This window comes from Terrapene carolina, unplaced genomic scaffold (assembly GCF_002925995.2).
Source record: "Terrapene carolina triunguis isolate 2854851 unplaced genomic scaffold, T_m_triunguis-2.0 Scaffold374, whole genome shotgun sequence".
Lineage (NCBI taxonomy): Eukaryota > Metazoa > Chordata > Testudines > Emydidae > Terrapene > Terrapene triunguis.
The window spans coordinates 2897126-2909736 of NW_020664725.1; positions in this window are offsets into that span (position 1 = coordinate 2897126).

Below are 12611 nucleotides of genomic sequence, written 5' to 3' on the forward strand. Positions count from 1 at the left end.
ACCCTGGGTTAATTAATAAGTAAAAAGTGATTTTATTAAACAAAGAAAGTAGGATTTAAGTGGTTCCAAGTAGTAACAGACAGAACAAAGTGAATTATCAAGCAAAATAAAATAAAACACGCAAGTCTATGTCTAATACAGTAAGAAACTGAATACAGATAAGATCTCACCCTCAGAGATGTTTCAATGTTTTTCTTTCACAGACTGGATGCCTTCCTAGTCTGGGCACAATCCTTTCCCCTGGTACAGCCCTTGTTCCAGCTCAGGTGGTAACTAGGGGATTTTCTCATGATGGCTCTGTATTTGTTCTGTTCCACCCATTTATATATCTTTTGCATAAGGCGGGAATCCTTTGTCCCTCTGGGTTTCCACCGCCCCCTTCTCACTGGAAAAGCACCAGGTCAAAGATGGATTCCAGTTCAGGTGACATGATCACATGTCACTGTAAGACTTCATTACCAACTTGCCAGCAGACACGTATACAGGACGACTTACAGGTAAAACAGAGCCATCTGCAGTCAGTTGTCCTGGTTAATGGGAGTCATCAAGATTCCAAACCATCATTAATGGCCCACACTTCGCATAATTACAATAGGCCCTCAGAGTTATATTTTATATTTCTAGTTTCAGATACAAGAGTGGTACATTTATACAAATAGGATGACCACACTCAGTAGATTATAAGCTTTGTAATGTATCAGAGGGGTAGCCGTGTTAGTCTGAATCTGTAAAAAGCAACAGAGGGTCCTGTGGCACCTTTGAGACTAACAGAAGTATTGGGAGCATAAGCTTTCGTGGGTAAGAACCTCACTTCTTCAGATGCAAGAAGTGAGGTTCTTACCCATGAAAGCTTTGTAATGATACTTTACAAGAGACCTTTTGCATGAAGCATGTTCCAGTTACATTAGCATATTTTCCTAAAATCATATAGAGTGCAACGTCACAGACACCAAGCTGGGAGAGGTTGCAAGCACTTTGGAGGACAGGATTAGAATTCAAAATGACCTTGACAAATTGGAGAAATGTTCTAAATTCAACAACATGAAATTCAGTAACAAGTGCAAAGTACTTAACCTAGGAAAGAAAAACCGCTACAAAATGCGGGGAAACTGGCTAGGTTGTCAAACTGCTGGAAAGGATCTTCGGGATTATAGTTAATCACAAATTGAATATGAGTCAACAATGCAATGCAGTTGTGAAAAAGACGAATACTCTGAGGTGTATTAACAAGAGTGCCATATGTAAGAAATGGGAGGTGATTGTCTCACAGTACCCAGCAATGGTGAGGCCTCAGCTAGAGGCCAATTTTGTGTCCAGTTTTGAGCACCGCACTTTAGGAAAGATGTGGACAAACTGGAGAGACTCCAGAGGAGAGCAACAAAGCTGATCAAAGGTTTAGAAAACCTGACCTATGAAGAAAGGTTAAAAAAACTGGGTGTGTTTAGTCTTGAGAAAGGAAGACTGAGAGGGAACTTGCCAACAGTCTTCAACTACGTTAAGGGCTGTTATAAAGAGGACAGGGATCAATTGTTCTCCATGTCCACTGACGGTAGGACAAAAAGCAATGGGCTTAGTCTGCAGCAAGGAAGATTCAGGTTAGCTATCAGGAAAACTTTCTAACTAGAAGGGTAGTTGAGCTCTGGAATAGGTTTCCAAGGGAGGTTGTGGAATCCCCGTCACTGGAGGCTTTTAAGAACGGGCTGGACAAACACCTGTGAGGGATGGTTTCGATAATACTTAGTCCTGCCTTGAGTGCAGGTGGTTGGACTAGATGAGCTCTCGAGGTCCCTTCCAGATGGACAATGCTATGATTCTATGAAGCGGTAACATGGGTCAGTGGCTAGGGCACCAGACTGGGAGTCAGGAGACTGGGGATCTGCCACTGACCTGCTGGGTGACTTTGGGCAAGTCCCTCCCCCTCTCTGTGGCTGTTGGCCCAGAGCCACTCCCACCCTTGGCTATTGCAATGGCAAACTCTCCAGGGCAGGGACTGTGTCTATACAATCTGTGTCTCTCTACAGCTCCTAAGCATATCGGTGTCCTGTTCCCGACTGGGGTTTCTGGGTGCTCCTGTAATGCAATGAGGATGAGCCTGACCTCCCTGCTGTGTTGGTGACAATCAAGCTCTTACACACTAATTTCCAAGCCTGCATGGGCACCCGGATAGGGCCACACATGGCAGCTGGGCACGTGACAGTTTTCAGAGGTGGCGGTTGCTGGTGCCCAAGGTCTGCACCCCAAGAGGAGCACTCGCCCATTTTTCCAGCACCCCCAGACCTGCACAAGGGCTGCTCCAGGAGTTAGTCCTCACAGAAGCACACGCTAAGGAGCGCCGGGGAGCAGCTCCTGCCCCACTGAACAGCCAAAGCAGGCCCAGGCCAACACAGGGCAGCAGCTGAATCCCGGCCACGTGGATCTATTCCCCCGTACTGTACAGTGGGGCTTGTGCAGAGCAACTTGGGGTGAGTTAAAAATTCGGCGGTTACGCACGCTGTGAAGATGTTCCCACCACCTGATTCCCCTTGAGGGATGGCCTCACCATTTGATCTGGGACCTCTCCAGGGCTCAGCACACCCGACAGACACCCCTCAGTGCTCCGGAAGGGCTGCCCGGAGAACTAGCCAGCTGCGGCTCAGGGGCTTCACTTCAGCTCTTGTTGCCTTTGATTGGGAATGGCTGATGTCCTCAGTGCCGTGCCGTGCAGCCCTGCTGCGCACCTGGCCCATGGGCACTCACTGAACCCTTGGGGCCCATACAGTGCTGCACAGAGGGGCCACCGGATAGGTGTACACCCCCACGACTCAGGGACTATCCCCAGCACAAGGGGCCCCTGCACCTGCCGCACAGCTGGCTACACTGGCTCTCTGCCACCTGCGCAGCAGCCCTGGGTCCGGTTCTGGTTGGGGTGAGGAGGGACCAGGCTAAAGCAGGGGGGACCATGGACCAGGGAGGGAGGAGACTTTGCTGGGGCAGTCCGAGTAATTCTGCACCTTTGCAAAGTACCAGCAGGGCCCTAGAAGCAAGGATGGAAGCTAGCTAGCCTGGGCCAGGGGGGCACCATCCCCCACAGCCCCTGAACAGGCAGGGACAAGAGTCAGGAGTCCAGGAGCGAGCCCTGAGGCAGGTCCATCACTACAGCTGGCAGGGGAATCCATCCTGTTCCACGATGCTTCCTGGGCCTCCTCCTGGGGTTAAATAGGGCACCGGGACCAATCAGGGGCCATGAGGGAAGCTGTCAATCTGCCCTGCGGAGGCGGTACTTCCTGTGGTATTTATCTCCACAGGGTCCACGTGGCAACGCATGCAGCCTTAGCATGGCTGCTGGGTAGCGGCGTGGAGACCTCGGCCTTCCAGACCCAGGTTCCAGTCCCGTCCCAGCAGAACCTCCCACCAGGGAGGAGATCTAGCAGGAACAGGCTCTCCCGTGAGATCCTTCGCACACGCTGGCTTGGCCTGGGTGGGAAAGGCCAGCAGTATCGACTTTCTCCCAGTAACCCTGCTTCTGGTCCCATCTGCAGCCAGGAGATGAAGAGACGCCAGCTTGGGGGCAGTTAATGGGGCTTATCAGTTCTGGCTTCTCTGTCAGTCTGGGGTGAAGCTTTGGGCCAGTTATTATTCCCTCTGCCCTCCCTTTAAACCATCAGGGATCTCCCCAGGCTGAAGTCAATGGCAAACTGCAGGTAACTCACTCTGACAACGTGGCAGGAGCGATAGCCTGTAGCAGCTGCCCACCTGGCACCTTCAGCAGTGCCTCCAGAATGCAACCTGGGCCCTCTCCTTCCTCTTGGAAAGGCTCAGGTTTCACTCTGCGCCTCGTAGCCCAGGCACAGGGGGAGCGGATTTAAAACAACCGTCCCTCAGCTGCCTTGGCCCATCAGGAATGAGAACAATTAACAGCTGCGGACAGACACCTGGCTGCACATGGTCGACCCTCCCATGCCCCCAGGAATGCCTCCTCCTGCTCGGCCTAACAAACCTCCTCTGTCCTTTCTCTGTCAAACGCAGCCACTGTGGTCCTGGATCTCCTACTGCAGGGGGCCAGAAGCAGACGCTGCCCTGTAGGCCTCGTGTCCGGCTGCAGCAGAGAGAAGCAGGCTGCAGATCTGTAAAGAGATTGTGAGCTGACGGACGAGGATTTGTACGTGAAAAACAACAGAGAATGAGCTGGAGCCCATGGCCAATTGAAGTCCGTGGGATTGCACTGATTCACGCCAGCTGTGGCTCTCACCCAGTGTTTTCCTTTCAACTGGTAGCAAACGAAGGAGGGGAAGGCTAGTTGTGGTGCTAAAGGGAAACACCCAGGGTTGATCTGCAGCATATTGAAGTTCATAGAATATCAGGGTTGGAAGGGACCTCAGGAGGTCATCTAGTCCAACCCCCTGCTCAAAGCAGGACCAAATCCCCAGACAGATTTTTGCCCCAGATCCCTAAATGGCCCCCTCAAGGATTATACTCACAACCCTGGGTTTAGCAAGCCAATGTTTAATCCACTGAGCTAAGTTAATGGGAAGACTCCTGAGAGGACCTCAATGGGTGTTGGATCAGGCCTGGAAATCTGGGGGGGTTTCTCTGGCTGGGCCCCAGAATTGCTGCCTGAACATGGGCAAGTCACATGATCTCTCTGTGGCTCTGTTTCCCTATCTGTACAACGGGGGCATACTGACATACCACACAGCAGGGGTTGGTGGGAGGATGAACTCATTGGAGTTCTGGCCCATGACTAGGGCTCCTATCAGTTATTATTATTTATTTGTCTGACCGTGGCATCTAGGAGCCCCAGACATGGTGCTAGGCGCTGTACAAACACGGAACAGAAAGACAGTCCCTGCCCTGAAGGACTTAGGCACTCTGGTAATACAAATAAACAATCATCATGAACGTCACTTTCAGATCCCCAGCACCGATGTGACTGGGAGCTGCACCTGCCTAGCTGGGCACCAAGACTTGGCTCCTAGATGGACAGATACTGAGCTGAAAGTGCCCCCAGATGTTCAGCGTACGATCAGTGGAAATCAGGCGGGAGGAGCAGCTGTCCTGGAGCCAGAGGCTTAACCAGGCTCTTGCAATAGTGAGGGCTTTACGTAGCTAACAGGAGTTTGTGAATCTTAATTTGAGCGCTGGGGTTTTTTTCCAAGCATGAGTCCATTTAAAAAATGCCATGTTCTCTAAGCCCCTGAGCCTGGGTCCAGGACAGAGGAGACCAAGTGAGCTCTTCGCTCCGGTCTTTATTTCTTCACAAGAGCTTTTCTCGCCCTTCCTCTTTTACGCTTGTTCTCTGTACTTTTTTCTTAATCGGCTTTTTTTCATCCTCATTTTTCCACCGGCGCTTTTCATTCTGCCCCTTCTTCGCTCCATCCATTCCAAGCCAGTCCTGTAACTACTGAGCTGAGCCACAAGCCAGCTCGAAGTGAGACGCTCCAAGCAACAGGCGTGTCAGAGACCGGCAGGTTAGGGGCAGCTCGGCTGCATCCCCAGAGTCGAGGTGCAGGGTAGATTTTAGCGGTTGCTGTCACTGCCACTTCTGGGCAATCTCTAGCTCTTGCCCCGAGGAAGCTCTGCTCGTATGATCCTGTCACAACCGCATCCGGTGCCTTTTCCCTGCGCGAGCACGACGTTTGGCGCCGCAAACCTATGAACTCTGCATATCGGACATGGGCCGATGAGCAAATGTTACCCCTTGCCCGAAGAGAGAGAGTTGGTTCTACTAGGCACGTTCACACCAAGCTGTAACACATGGCAGCTGAGCGGCACGCAGAGGACTGTGAAATGCTTTCCTACCTTTGAAAACATCAGAGGATTCCCTTCCAGGCAGCTCCTTAGAGCTGACGGCCCCCGTGATCCATGTAAGAAAGGGGCAAACACCCCAGTGCCAGGAGGAAGGGGTTGGGGGAAGGTCATTTTTATCCAGAGTGTTTTTTGCTATTCCCACTGAAAGACCCTGGATTCCATGATAGGAATAATAAATGCAGCCTCACAGCCCCTTGAGAGGCAGGGCCGTGTCATTACCCCCCATTTACAGAGATAGGGAAACTGAGGCACTGAGCTATTGTGGGCCCGATTCAGGTTTGCCTCATGGCCACGCTACACCAGTTACATAGCTATAGCGCCGCCCAGGGAATTCCTCCGACACAGCAGGGAGTCCATAGCTAGCTCTTCCTCATCACTCACTGATGCCTCCAGTGCAAACAGGGCATGGGCTGGCGCCAGGCACCAGCGAAGGAAGCAGGTGTGGCACTCCGTCCAAAGGGGCGGCACTCCGTCCGTTTTTGGGGCAGCACGTCTGGGTCTTCGGCGGAAATTTGGCTGCGGATCCCTCAGTCCCTCTCCTCCGCTTCGGCGACAGCTCAATCGGGTTTTTCTTTTTTCTCTTCTCCTCCCCCCCCCCGCCGCTTGGGGCGGCCAAAAAGCTGGAGCCGGCCCTGCTTGGAGCGTGCCAGGGGATGGGAGCAGGGCCAGGATGTTCCTAATGCACCAGCTGCTCAGCAAGCATACAGGGTGGCGGCAGCCAGGCATAAAGTAGGGGGCAGCCCCAGGATAGGGGAGGCAGAAACATGGGATTGAGGCACCTTTGCCCCACCCCCTTGGTTCATCCACTGAGCTCAGCTCAGGCCTGAATTAGACCCAGATCACTAGGTGTGTCTGTGTAACAGTAACACACCTGCTGAGCGCAGCCGGGGAAGTGCTGGCTGCCATACAGACCTGTCAGGAAGGGTGTGACCTGCCCCATAAGGGACATAAAACACACAGCACCTTAGATGGTGCAAACCCATCGGCTGCTGGGCAACCTGGAGCCTCCATCCAGCAGAACTTAGATGCGGACGCTTAAATCCCACTGACTCCAATGGGTCTCATGCTGGAGTGCTTTGGAGAACAGGGACGGACGGCTGAAGCAGGGCCTTCTAGAACAGGGGAGCCTAGCAAAACTAACCCGGCCCCATTCTCCTAGTCTGCCTCTCCAGGAGCAGCTCACCTTTGTCATTGCTAATCGGCTCTCAATGAGCCGTTTGGTGTGCTCCAGCTTTTCCCCTTTCTATTTTCCGCCTTGGAGTCTGGGGCACGTATGACGTATCATAGAATCATAGAATATCAGGGTTGGAAGGGGCCTCAGGAGGTCATATAGTCCAACCCCCTGCTCAAAGCAGGACCAATCTCCAACTAAATCACGTAGCGAAGCGTAGCATCACACATAGCACGTGATGTGCTGGCTGCTAAAGTAATGCCAGGGCCGCCCTGGAGCCCACCCTCTCGGCACTGCAACTGCTGCCTTCTCAGGACAGACCGTTTCCATTTTCTCTCCCCTCGCTTTCGAATGACCTCATCCCAACCGAGGAGCCCCAAGAAATCCACCGGGGTCCCTTTCTTCAGAAGCCCCTCCCGTCTCCACTTCCTGCCCTTTGTGAGCAGTTGTTCGGGATTAACAGCCACCCCTGGTTGCATGAAATGGTTTGCTGTGCGTTACACACACACACGCTTGTTTGCTAGCCTGTGAATCGGCTGAGATAAGGTGGGGCTAATACAGGGGAAAATGCTCATTGTCCGCGAAAGGAAATTCCACACAGCCCCTCCGGAGTGCATGCAGTAGAGATGCTGGCTTTGCTTTTCGATTGCTTGGGGGGGGGCGGGGGAATCTGGGTTATAGGGGGAGGAGGGGGAGAAAAACCTTCTGGAAAGTTCCATCATTTTAGACAGGAAAAAGGCCAGACTCAGAGCTGCACTGACTTGGCACCAGTTCAGCAGTGAGTTCAGAGGGGCCCTCCTGCTTAAGTGGGAAGAATGCAGCTCTCTGGTCCATGCCGGGGAGCGGGGGGGATCTCACCCACTCTCCAGCCACGGGGCTTTTTCTTCCTTAGTTTATTAGAGCTAGTTTTGGGGTAGTTACACAAATGACATAAGCTCCAGCTGCAGCAGGAAAGGTGCGATACAGCCAGCCTTCCCCCGGCCTGCGCTAGAGAGCTGCATTTCTTGGCGACCAAGTCCCGCCGCTGTTGGCACGCAGCAGCTCGCCAGGCCGAGTTCCCTGCACACGGTCGCTTGTCTCGAACAATCATGGGATTAGAAATAGGGTTTGTCGTTAGTTTGTTCTAGGGGCCGCAGGGCTCATGCCATTAACACCTCGAAGGCTGGCACTAAGGAGGGCGATGCATTGAGTTGTGTTAGCAGTCGCGGGTCGGGAGCACTTTACTGGAGGTGACCCAGGGACTTCTCAGCTTCAGAAACAGACCTAAGGATTCAGGGGCCAGTTTGCTCGTGTTGGCCGTCGTGTGCAAAGATGTCCGCAAACGTAACCCGAGAAGCCGCAAGGGCCGGTGGTTAGAATCCAGGAGGCAGGAGAGTGGAGTTCTTTTCCCAGCTCTGCCACTGACATGGAATAAGCCTTGGGCAGCTCACTTAACTTCTGTTCAGGTCAGTTAGCCTGGCCCGGATTCTTTGGCTGAAAGGAGCTCCATGCAGCCCCGGGTGTAGACAGCAGAGCTGGGTGTGCAGCACTGGAGCATCTCCTGGCGGCTGGAGGTGGCCAGGGCCTGGAGTTGCCCACGGGTGTGTCTGCCCTGCCGTCGGGAGGTGTGATTGCAGCACTTGGAGACATACTCAAGTTCGCTGGAAGCAAGCTTGGGTAACCGTAGAGGTGAAGCCGCAGCATCAGGGGCAGGGGCCGCTCAAGCATGTACTCTGGGTCCCAGGTGGGCAAGGCTAGCCCCTGCCCACGGCTTCAGAGCGGCTGTTCTTGGAGGGAGCTAGATCAAAGCTAGCTCAGGTATGTCTCCCTGTGCTGCAACCTCACCTCCCGCCTGCAATACAGACAGAGCCCAATTCACCGGGCCTGCAATGGGCTTTCTCCACAGCCAGGAGGCAGCAGGGCTACAGTGGCCACACCCACACCCCAGAAAGCCACTGCATCCATGGCTTGAAGAGGCCTGTTCTGCTGAGCCTTCGCCACATAGAATATCAGGGTTGGAAGGGACCTCAGGAGGTCATCTAGTCCCACCTGACACTGGCGGTATTCCCTGCTGTTCTTGTGGCCCCGTAAGCCCTCAGAGCTGCATACGGGGGCCACACCGGAAGGCACGATCTGTGAAACGGGGATTATGCTGCACACACCCTACTGAAGCATTCTGATCTCTACCGATGAAGATCCTAATTCCCACAGCATCGCTCTGGCTTTACACCAGCAAAGCACCAGGGAAATCAACGGTGCCACACCAGCCCTGAACTGGAATCACCCCTTGCTGTCCTGGGCCCAAAGACACCAGGTCACGCTCAGTTGGATCAGCATCCACAAACTCTCGTTTGACTAAAACACGGCAGCAGCTTGTACTGGGTTCCTGGCCCTTCCCCACTCACTTCGCATTCTGTGCATTAGCAAATATTCCCAGAAAATGCGTTCTGAACTGGGGACAGTTTGCAGACAGACCCAGGATGGTTTCCTCTTGGCTCTAGTTTTGTTCCGTCCCTTTCTATCAAGCTGCCATCGAGTGGGTGACGATTCCTCCCGGAGTTGATCCTCTTTCATTGAAGGACACCAGAGCTGGACTGTCTTTCCCCATGGCCTCTTCCTAAGCCTCACACACTTGGTTGCATTACAAAGGATTTGAAAATGAAAACAAACCAGAGTCACACCAGATGCTCTTCCTCTGTAGTCATCTCCTCTACCCTGCTGGGACATGCACACAGTCCAGCTCTGCACTGCCCCTGCCTCCCAGGGATGTCCCAAATTCCCCTCTGCCCCCACCCTGCTGCACATGGATGTAAACGGACAGAAATCCATTGAAGTCAATGGAGTTGCTCCCATTCCCCGCCCCCACCCCCGGGAGGATCTGGCCCTGTGACTGTAAGTTGTTGCCATCAGAAACGTTGAATCAGGGCAGTGAGGTTATGGAAAACTTGAACCAAGTCAGACAAACAAAGCCCCACCTCGTCTCCGGCTCTCCCTGGCTGTGCTCTGGCTTTGGACAAGTCCCCTGCCCCACATCTGGGGAGCAGCAAGGACACGTTCAGCTTGGCCGTCACCAGATAAAATATGGGTGGAAGGAGTTCTGGCAGCTGCTTAGCTGGGCTCCCCCCAATGGAACCTCTTTCCAAGAACACACTGCTGTCCCTTCGGATACCGGCGCTCTGGTTTCCATTGATCTAGCTCCCCATCCCCTGCCGTCAATAAAAGGGCCCGGGAATAAGGATCAGAGCAGGGCGCTTTTCACGTCCATCGAGGTTAGCAAATAGCCCACAGCCGCGAGTGACGCTGACGAACTGGAGTTGAAATCCACCCAAGAGCACGCTGACTGTGGTGATGTTTCCCCATTACAATGTGCTCGAGGCCCTCTGCTTGGATTTTTCCCTCGGCAAGGCAGTGTAAACAGAGTAGGGGACTCGGGTTAACTGCTAGCCATTGGCTAGTGCCGGGCTTCTCTTGCTGATGCTGGTAATAGCCACAGGTTCTGGGCATCCGCCATCAATAAGAGGCAAGCTGACCCCTGGGACCGAAGCCTTCATAAATTTCCTCTGCAGGCTCCTGGCTTGAGCAGTGCAATGCTGAGAAATATGGTTTTCCTTTTCCCCCTTTAGATCTGGAATAAGCAGCGCACAGCGATCACCCATTTTATTCTGTCAAACACGTCTGTTTCTCGAGCCATGAGTCATTCTTTTTAGCGCTAGGCCCTTTGGACCTTTCACAGCTCGTCTGAAAACACATCCTTCCCTCTTGTCTGTTGCTCTTCGGTTCCTCCTCTGATTGCTCTGGATTAATTAACTCGGTGAAGCATTGTGCGACCCAGTTCCTGTCTCCACAGCAGATAAAGTCATAGTTGATTTGCTCAGGAGGGAAAGGAACGCCTTCTGGCCAAGGCACACATCTGGATTCTGTTCCCGACTGCGCTACTGACGCAACCTTGGGCAAATCACTTCACCTCTTCATGCCTTTCTGCCCCATCTGAACAAGGGGAATAGGAGGCTTAATTTGAAAAGTGCTTTGAGATCCTCTGATAGACGGGCAAAACGTCTTGCTGAGGCATCTGCAGGAATGAGGTGAGACCTCAAACTTTTCATTCATTCGGAGCAGCGCCTGCATCCCCCAGAGCCAGCGAGGGTACGTCTACACTGCGTTTTTAAAACCAGTGGCAGCAAATCTCACACCCCAGCTCTGCAGACTCAGGCTCACACTGCAGCTCTAAACCAGGCTGCGTAGCTGCTCACGTCGACACTGCTGGTTTTAGCGCCGCAGGACCAGGCCCAAGGCTGTAGATCCAGCTCTGAGACTCGCTGGTTTGAAAACACGGTGTAGACATACCTTGACAAGCTGCTCCCGTTCCCATTGGCCCAGCCTCTCTCAGCCCAGCCAGGGCAGGATGAGAAGCTCATTTCACTAATAACATTGTTCTGAAGTCAGGCTGTCACATTCCAGCAAAATTCCAGGTTTGGCTCTCAGCTCCAGCAGTGTAAATCCAGAATAGTTCCAGTGAAGTTACTCTGGATTTGTGTCAGGGCAGCTAATACTAAAATGGCAGTGTAACCAATGGCTGATTCTCAAAAGGCTTGGTTAGGAGACGTCGCCAAACCAATTTGGTTTGGAAAATTAGATTTCTGATCACTCCAGTCTGTTACACCAGGTTTACTAACCCTGTTCACCCCAGGGGAGACATTGGCACAGCCAAGAATCAGCCCCGTGGTTGGAAATCTCCTGGGAAAACCTTTCTGCTCTTTCCTGCTTTGGCATTCCAGTACTCATTCCAGTACATTGACACCTGGTCTTTCCTGGGACCTGGGGGTTCGGAGGGAAAGGATAGCAGCAAACCCAGTGATCTCCATGCTTCCTAATCTGTTACAAGGTTTGGGTTTCGGTCCCAGATTTGGGCAGACGTTCAGCTCAGTTCGTACTTGATCAGAACTCGAGTGCTGAGTTGTGGCTGCTGGCTCTGAACTGGCACGTCCCAGCCTGGACCCATTGGAGCTCCGAACTGGTTCAGCCAGCTCTGATCAGCACTCCAACGGCAGCTGAGCTAGCAGCCCTTCTGCCCAGGGGAACGGACGCCCGCAGGGAGCTCGCTCTAGTGCCAGGGGAAATCCGGGAATCTGGCACATGCCATCTTGCATTAGGATGTAACTCCAGCCCAGGGAAAGGAAATCTCCAGCTCCGTTCCCTTACCGACAGCTCGGTGGCAATCAGACACCCTGCCTGACTCTGATTTTAGTGCCTGAAGAATAATAGCTACATTCAGCACAAGTGCACTCTGACACTCAGCCTCGGGCCCCCGAGAGACAGTGGAGAATCTTGCCTTCAGTTGCTCCAGCCCGGTACCCTGGGCGTTGGTGAACAAAAGCAGCAATTCCTGCAGTCTTGTAATAACTCGCCTAGTCTTGCATACACTGGTGTCATTTGCAAGAGGGAGGCCACTCAGTTGGCTGAGATCCTGCCTTCTAGGCACCGTCCATAGTGAGGGGGAAGGCAGAGTCCCACCCTGCCCCATATGATTCCTCTCTGAGCTCCCCACTGTGCAGCAGTTACCCACATGCTGCCACACCCATTTATAGGGCAGCGGGTGGGGTAAGGACCCCACTGCACCGGTCCTGATACAATGGGGATATGGCCCTGCCGCCTTTTCACTGACGTGGGGCAGTGT